Consider the following 9059-nt stretch of genomic DNA (forward strand, 5'->3'; position numbering starts at 1 on the left):
GCTCAGGTGCGACCAGGCCCTGGATCTGGGTGAGTCAGCCGCGGGGGCGGGCCCTCCGGTTCGCACACCTGTCGGGCGCTGAGCGACAGCGCGGGAGGTGGCCTGTGGTCTAGGGTTTTGGAGAGCTTTGTTCAGGGTTGGGAGGAGCGCTTTGATTTCTAAAGGTAGTTGGGTGTTAGCGGCCACACCCTGCAGCCGGGGTGGCCACTCTCAGAAGCGCCCCACTGGCTGTGCCTTTTCCAGGACCTGGGGAAGTTTTCCCAGGCCTCCCTGGGCAGCTGGGTAGGACCTTGTAAGGGCCTTTCAGCCCCTTCTCAGCTGTTGACCAGGGGAAGGATGACAACGTGTTTTGTCCTCCTGCAGGAAAATGCCAGTAATTGGTCCACTGGAGAGCCAGAGCCCAGGGCCTTGTCCTGGGGCAGGATTTGCTTTGGGGTTTATGCTGGTGTATCCGGGAAGGAACCCCTCCCACTTCAGTACCTCCTGTGCCTCTGGCTCTACCCTCCTTTCTGGGTCAAAGGCCAATAGATGTTGTTCTGACGTACTTAGCTTCAGATAATACTGACTGTGGAGGTTCTTAATCCTTCATCCATTCATTTATCTGGTCTATGACCAGCATCGTGGTCTTGCCCCTCCCAACCACCACCTGTTACCAATACATAATTTAAAGGAAGACCAGATTCTGCTATTGTATTTGACTTTGAATGAGTATGCTTGCTCTGTGGGCAGTTGTGTTGGGCCGTGTGTGGAGGTTCATTTTCTGGTTTTATAAAAGGGTTGCAAATCATTTAAATCATTAGCTATGGGGATGTGGCTAATCTTTTGTTACTGGAAGAATCTGTGTGTGAGTATGGCTCTTATTTTAAACCCGGGGTTAAGGTTTACTCTTTTAGAAGACACACTACAAGGTGAAGTTCAGTCATCTTGTAGAACAAGTTCTGATTTAGTGAACAGGTGATAGGTAGCAATATCTAAATTGGGGGATTCTCTGCAAGAATAGAGCAGTTAACCTGTTAAGTCCTATCATTCCAGATGTGGGACACCTACTTTAAAAAATTGAGCAACAAATGAACCATTTATTTGAAATAAATGTTTTAGCCTTTTGAGAAAATAGGCGAATAATTAGAGCATTTGAAAATATACACATATATTATACAAAATATATATACATGTCAGATATATAAGCTCCAGATTATAATTTTTCAACCTATTTTAATACATCTATGTCAATTTCATTAAAATATTGGAAGAATTGAAAACATGGAACTGAATGGGTTAACTTGTCTTACATAACAAATATTCTGTTTAATTTCTGTAACAAATATGTCCACACTTTAACAGATTGTATATTTTCAGGTTTTCAGCTATCTTATTTATGCATTTATGGTGTAGAGCAGCATTATCAATAGACTATAGTATAAGCCACACAAATAATTTAAAAATTTCTGGTTGCTGTGTTATAAGGGTAATAAAAACAAATGAAATTTATTTTAACTGTATATCCAAAATATTATTTATGTGTCTTCTATATAAAATAAAGATTATATTTGTTTTATTCACTTTACTCCTCAATTCAGTCCCTAAATTTTCACTTCCAGCCCTTTATCTGGTTTTAAAAGTTGAAGAACAGGTGGAAAAATGAGAGCTCTCCTGCGGTGCTGGTGAGACTACAGATTATACCCCTGGAAAATTGTTTAGTATCTACAAATGTTAAATAAGACCTTTGACCAAACAATTTAAAAGGGGTGCATGAATATATGCACCAAAAGACTATACACGAATGTAAAACAGTGCATATCATTGTTAAAAATACTCCTAATGTATAAATAAACCAAATGTCCAATGAGGTCAGAACGGTTAAATATATTATGTCTTCACGGAATACTGTGCAGAAAGAAAAAGCAACTACTGTTACAAACTACAGTGTGGATGAATCTCACAAACGTAATGTTAAGTGAAAGAAACTAGACTCAAAAGTGTTTTTACTGTGTGATTCTATTTACTTTAAGTCCAAACAGGCAAAATTACTAGAGGGTATTGGAAGTGGTTATCTCTGATGGATCAAAAGAAAGATTGACTGAAGCCAGGCCCAATGGCACACGCCTGTAATCCCAGTGTCTTGGGAGGCTGAGGCAGGAGGATCGTGAGTTCAAAGCCAGCCTCAGCAAAAGTGAGGTACTAAGCAATTCAGTGAGACCCTGTCGCTAAATAAAATACAAAATAGGGCTGGGGATGTGGCTCAGTGGTCACATGCTCCTGAGTTCAATCCTCAATTACCTGCCCCTTAAAAAAATAAATGAGTGAAAGCCATCATGAGAGGGACCTGCCCCTGGGAAGAGGTGGTGTTCTGTTTCTTGACCTAGGGAATGGATTCACAGGTGTGTTCATGAAAGTATGTGCTTATGTTTTAAAGCTTTTCCATGTATATATTAGACCACAATTTAAAGTTTTACACTATTTTAGTCAATTCCTATGACAGCTTAATTATTGAGTATATTCAGTATTAGTTTTCCAAAGATTAAAAAAGAAAAAAAAAAAAAGCTTTCGAAGTTTAAAATTGTGTGGAAAAGTGGAGGGGGTGTGGCTCAGTGGTGGAGTGCCTGTTTAGCATACATGAAGCTATGTTTTTCATCCTCAGCACTACAAGAAAAAATCACAGGAAAATACTTCAATTAATGATAAATTAGCCTCAAGTAGAGGGTTTTTTTTTAATATTTATTTTTCAGTTGGACACAATATCTTCATTTATTTTTATGTGGTGCTGAGGATGGAACCCAGGACCTTACATGTGCTAGGCGAGCGCTCTGCCGCTGAGCCACAACCCCAGCCCCAGAGGTTTTGATATAATAAAAAAGTTCACAGATATTTGGAAGCAGAAGAGAAGTGAATAGACCTAGGCTTTGACACATTACATGTCGTGACCAAATGTATCATTTATTTTGTTCTCCAAGTAGCTCTTCACACCTTCCCCAGACAACGTAGGATTGAGTGTCCTGGCCCACTGATACATGCTGGTTATGGATGACGAGCCCTGCTTCCCCACATGCTGAAGTTTGAGCATTAGAGAAGCAGGCCAAGGCCAGCAGACAAAGCAGGGTTTATTTAAAAGGGTAATATAGATTTCTCCCGTGAGGGAGAAGGGGACCATAGCTGGCATCATGGTATCCCCAGAAGCGAGGTGTTCTGCCCTTTTTATATTCCTAGGCTTCCTGTGTTCTCCTGCCTTTCCCCTCTTATCTTTCTCCTTCCTGCCTATGTGACTAGGCCCAGGAATGCTCGGTGGGGTGGCCCAAAGGTGGGAAACAGGTGGGCTGAAGGGGAAGGGCAGGATGGAGCAGCCAAGGACACATTAACTACCTTATAGCTCCCTGTAGGGAAGGGCTATTCCTGGTACAGGTTACCTTGGCAACAGGTAGGAGCAAGGGCAGGTTCTTGATAAGGGTGGAGGAAGGGCTCTGAAGGCATTAACCTCTCAATCCCTCAGGGGACAGTCTCCAACTTCCCAGACTCACTCAAAATTGGCCTCCTTGATCCGACCTGACTCGATTTACCTATCTCTACTGACTGCCTGTCTAATTCCGGCTTCACCACCTGAGGTTATTTGGAGCCGTGTGACTACTTGGGAGCCAATAAGTCGTAAATGGAATTCAGAATAACAAATACATATGTTAAAGAGAACAGATAAATAAAGGTATGAAAGGATAATTTAGTACCTAATTGGCTATACAAAAGATCACATGGGTATTCTAGAACTGCACAGTACAACATCTGAGGGTGGGAATTACTTAGAGGAGTTAAAAAGATCAACTGCACCCATCAGAAGTTGGCATAAGAAAAACTCAGAAACAAGTCAATAGAAAATTCTAGACTGAATCATAACAGAAAAAGAATAAAATAGAGCAGAAATATAATGGGACAAAGACAAACCATGAAAACTGGAACCCCAGAAGGGGAGGGAGAGAGAGAGAGAGAGCGCGCGCGCTCCCAATAGAAATACTTGAAGAAAAAAATAGCTGGGAATTTTCCAATACTGATGAAAAACTTTATGTCAGTGAGTCAAGAAGCTCAGTCAGTCCAGCAGGATAAACACAAGTATGCATTTGTACACACACACACACACACACACACATACATATACAGACCCCAAAACAAAAACCAAATACATCTATTATAGCCAAGTTACTGAAAATCAAAGAGAAACTTAAAAGCTGTTAGAAAAACCAGCACATTTCCTTCAAGCCATTGTAAGATTATAGCTGACTTTCCTCCAAGATTATTGAAACCAGAAGATAATGGAATAGCGTTTTTTAAATAGTGAAAGAAAAAAAAAGTCAGTCTGAGTTTTTTGATCCAGCCGGACATATTTTTCCAGGCAAAATCAGTATGCCTTCATCTGAAGAAATTAAGTTGAAGGGTTTTATTTCCACCAGCGCTGCACTACATGAAATGCTAAGGGAAAGGCTAGGGCTTGACTTAGTAAGCCCCGTATCAGCTTGAGTAAGTAGCTTCTGAGGAGTGTTGCCATCCAATCTTTCTGTTCCCGGGGAGCTCTACCCATCTTTATTGCTTTAGGAGTCATTTCATCAAACTCTTCTTAAATGACATCCTACTGTTCATTCCTCACTACTTGCACACACATTTGACGGTTTATAGCAGGGACCCCAGCTCCGGGTACCACAGTGGCGCTGGTTGCAGCTGGAGGAGGACAGCTTTGGGTCAACTCTGAACTCCAGATGCAGACTCCTCTCACAGAGCATCTCAGGAGGTCCTCTTCTGATGCTTCCCCATAGAGGGGTTAATGGGTGAGCCTTCTGAAATATTGCCTCAATTCTTTGGCAAGTGCCGATGTACATTTTTTTCTGCTGTGTACTTTCTCCACATGAAGAATTTTAAATTGCTTTCCCTCTTCTACTTATTTTTGAGTGGTTCCTGAATAAAATCCCTCAGTTTGAAGCTTAAGGCTTAGAAAACATGTAGCTGGTCTACAGCTCTACCACCCGAATGTGCCTGATCTCATCGGGTCTTGGAAGCTAAGCAGAGTCAGGCCTTGTTCTTACTTGGATGGCAGAAAGTGTATATGCACTTATTTTACATGTTCTAAGAGACTAAATTATGCAGTGCTGGCTTCATGAATGAGTCACCAAAGTCAACAAAGAAAATGGCTGGATTTGTTTGGTGACTCTGTGGGAAGGGCATATGATTAACATTGGACTTCAAGAAACCGAGCCTTTGAATGTGAGGGTAGAAGACTTAACTGCATTACTTTAAAAAGAAATGATGAAAATAAAATAATGTAAATTGTGATGAGAGCTAGAATGTCCTCCAAAGGCTCATATGTTGAAGACATGGTCCCCAGGGCCACAGCATTCAGAGGTGGAGCGTACCGTGATTGGATCCTGAGAGTTCTAACCTCATCAGTGGATCAATCCATTGATAGATCCATAATTTGATGGCTTTATTGGAAGATGTTGGAAACTATAGGAGATGAGGCCCAGTTGGGAAAGTAGGTTGTAGGTAGATACGCCCCAGGGAGATGTCTCTTGTCCCCAGCCCCTTCTCTCTGTCTGTGCCTCCTGGCTGCCATGAAGTAAGCAGCTTTACTCTACCCCTCACCTTCCGCCATGATGTTTGGCCTTGCCTGAGGCCCAAAGCTATGGAGCTGGCCGACCATGACCGAAATCCTTTCAAGTTGTGAGCAAAATAAATCTTTCCACTTACCCTGGTTTTCTCAGATGTTTTATCACAGTGATAGAAAGCTAACCTACCTAATTGAAAGGTGTTTTTAACTCAGGATGTTTCATTAAGACTAAGCAAACACAAAGCTCAAACAAACAGAGGAATGATTAAGAAAATCATGAGACAAAAAATGGAATTCGTTAACCAGTCAGAAACTGGCTCATGCCAAAGACCGGTAAGAGACCAATGTGTGGCACATGTGGTGACGAAGGAAGCGGAACACAGATAGCATCAGGAACGGAAGGCAGAGTAATTTCAGGTACAAAAGTTTATAACAGATCTTAAAATAGAAGGACATAAATGTAAATGATCAAATTTGGTTCAGGAAGAAGTAAAAAGCTGACATGGACCAATAACCTAAAACACACTGAACTGTTACCCAGGGATTTTCTCCTGCTAAAAGGGCACAGAGGCCCAGAAAGCTCTCACAGTCTTTCAAAGGTTGATTGGCAAATTTATTTAAGATCCTAGAAATATATAGGAAGAGTTCCATCTCATTTGATGAGGTTGGTATAATGTTGATACTAGACAGGAAAAATTTATAGCATAGCAGTTCATATGTGCATAGATGCTGAAATCCTAAACTAAATTTCTTAGTATTCAAGTCTGGCAGTGTATTTTAGAAATATAAGGATAATTCAATATTAGACAAACCTTTCATTGTAATTCACTACAATAGATCAAAGGAAATAATGCTATATACATGTATCAGATGCTGAAAGACCATCTGTAGAATTCAATACCCTCTTGTTAGAAAACCCTTCTGGAAAACTAGGAATAGCTCAGGCTAAAAGCTGTGGGCTTAGCTACTTACCTAGCTTGACTAGTATTCTCTCTCAGAAGCTTATGGTAAACATCAAAAAAGAAGAGCACGGTGGTACATGCCTGTAATCCCAGCTACTAGGGAGCCTGAGGCATGAGGATGGCAAGTTTGAGGCAAGCCTCAGCAAATTAGCAAGACCCTGTCTCAACATAAAAAATAAAAAGGTCTGGGGGTGCAGCTTAGTAGTAAAACATTTCTGAGTTCAATCCTTAGTACCTCCCCTACACACACACACACACACACACACACACATTAGACATGTTATTTTTAAAATCAGTGAAAAAAATGCACAAGGCCCTGGGTTTGATCCCCAGCATTGCAGAGAGAGACAGAGAAAGAAGGGGGTGGGGTGGGGTTCATTATCACTATTATTGCAACATGAGAGTAAAATAAAATAAGGATTGTACATATTAAAATAGAACAATCAAAGTTTATCATTTGCATATGACCCACCTAATTAGAATTCAGGAGAATCCATTGGCAGATGTTAGAGCTAGTAAGAGACTTTAGCTATCTGCACAGATCCCCAGCAGGTTTCCCAAGATCAAACTACAGTTAGAGTAGCATTTTTTTTTTTAAAGATTTCCAAAATCTCCAAAGAAGAATTGTATATCAAATTCCTTTAATTACAGTTGGGGAACTTTTACCTAATCTTTTGGTTGGAAATGATGTTATTATCTTCAGTGAGTAATGACATGCTACTGTGACAAAAATCCTGAGAAGAATCTTACAGAATTTTATAATGGCTTCCAGACAACAGAAATGTTCAATTTAAAATCATATGTTTGTGTATTTCGTGGTTCCTTTGTGCATTTTCAAAGTCAAAACACATAAAATCTCATCATGAATTATAATTAGCAGGTGAACATTTTCACTTGCTTTTGATGATGGGGAATACAAACCATGAACCTTAGTTGAGTAATATGTTATTCCTCCACAAGGGATACTGTTCTTCTCATCAGGAGACCTACATTACCAAAACATATTATTGTATTTTGAATTTCATCAATTAACTCTGAAAATTTTGTTTTCTCTTTTGTTAAACAAGTACCTGCATAATATCCTCCAGTTTTCTCTTGTCCTACAGCCTCAAATGTTTATCATCTGGCCTTTTACAGAAAAATAAATAAATAAAGTTGCTGACTTCTGCTGCAGCCAGTTAGCTATACCAAGAAATGTGTTTTTTTAAAAAAATAATTTACATTTTATTATCTGACTCCTGCCGGTCCCTTCCCCATCTCCCCTTTTTTTCTTGCCACACCTTCTCCGTATTGCACACATGTGGCGATAACACATTTATTACTATTTGTTGCTCACTGTGTCTTGGTGGGCCATCTTCTTGCACAAGACTTTTTACACACATGTGCTCAATTACCTACATAAGCTGAAAGAAGGCATACTAGCAGTTGGGGAGATCCAAGTGGGAAGTGTGATAAAAGGTCAAGGTCAAGGATTTGGAGCACACTGAGGATGTGTGTTAGGTAGAGAGATGAGAACACATTTTAGGTGACTAGAATATCCATTGATCAACTGACAGGCACAGGTGTGGCCCTGTCACAGTGATCTTGAGTGGACTCGTGGAGTGAGCCAAGGCCAGCGGCATGGGAGGCGGCTGCAGTATCTTCTATATGTGGAATCTAGGGAAGGAAAGCTTTTGTTCTCCTTTCTCCTTTCTTTGTAGTGCTGGGATTCGAACCCAGGGCCTTGTGCACGCAAGACAAGCACTCTACCAACTGAGCTATATCTCCAGCCCCTCCTTTTTCCTCTTAAGAGAACAAATTTAGGAGGGCTGGACGTAGGTACAGTTATGTGGGTAAATTTCTGTCCATACAGGTTACGTAAGAAAACAAATTAGGTCTTACCTTTCTGTTCCGTAAGCAGGAATTTTCTTGTCTACTTCAAGGAAAGTTATCTTAAATCTCCATTTAAAATACTTAATTATGGGTTGGGATTGTGGCTCAGCGGTAGAGTGCTCACCTAGCATGTGCGGGGCCCTGGGTTCGATCCTCGGGACCACATATAAATAAATAAATAAAGCAAAGGTATTGTGTCCAACTACAACTAAAAAATATATAGTTAAAAAAATAAAATACCTAATTATTATAGGCTGAGTAGCTCTTATCCAAAATGCTTGGGTCCATAGGGTTTCAGATTTGGATTTGGGAATATGTGCATGGACTTTACTGCTTGAGCATCCCTAATCCAGAAATCTGAAACCTGAAATACTGCAAAATACAAAACTCCTGAGTATCATGTCAGCACTCAGAACGTTTGAGATTTCAAGGCATATTGGATGTGGGATAGGGATGCTCAAGCTGCAGCAGCAGTGCACGACTGTCATCCCAGCGGCTCAGGAGGCTGAGGCAGGAGGATCATGAGTTCAAAGCAGCCTCAGCAACTCAGTGAGACCCTGTCTCTAAATAAAATACAAAACAGGGCTGGGGATGTGGCTCAGTGGTTGAGTGTCCCTGAGTTCAATCCCTTATACAAAAAAAAAAAA

General features: G+C 40.7%; 1 protein-coding gene across 2 annotated transcripts in view; it reads left to right on the forward strand.

Annotated features, from left to right (window-relative positions):
* Nucleotides 1-6: 6 nt before the first annotated feature.
* Nucleotides 7-9059, forward strand: part of Lonrf2 (LON peptidase N-terminal domain and ring finger 2) — a 51595-nt gene continuing 42542 nt past the window's right edge. For both annotated transcript variants that reach the window (XM_048810258.1, XM_015499677.2), the window contains exon 1: nt 7-29. The gene's annotated coding sequence lies outside the window, so the exon portion shown is untranslated. The remainder of the gene's footprint in view (nt 30-9059) is intronic.

Source organism: Marmota marmota, unplaced genomic scaffold, assembly GCF_001458135.2.
Source record: "Marmota marmota marmota unplaced genomic scaffold, marMar, whole genome shotgun sequence".
NCBI lineage: Eukaryota > Metazoa > Chordata > Mammalia > Rodentia > Sciuridae > Marmota > Marmota marmota.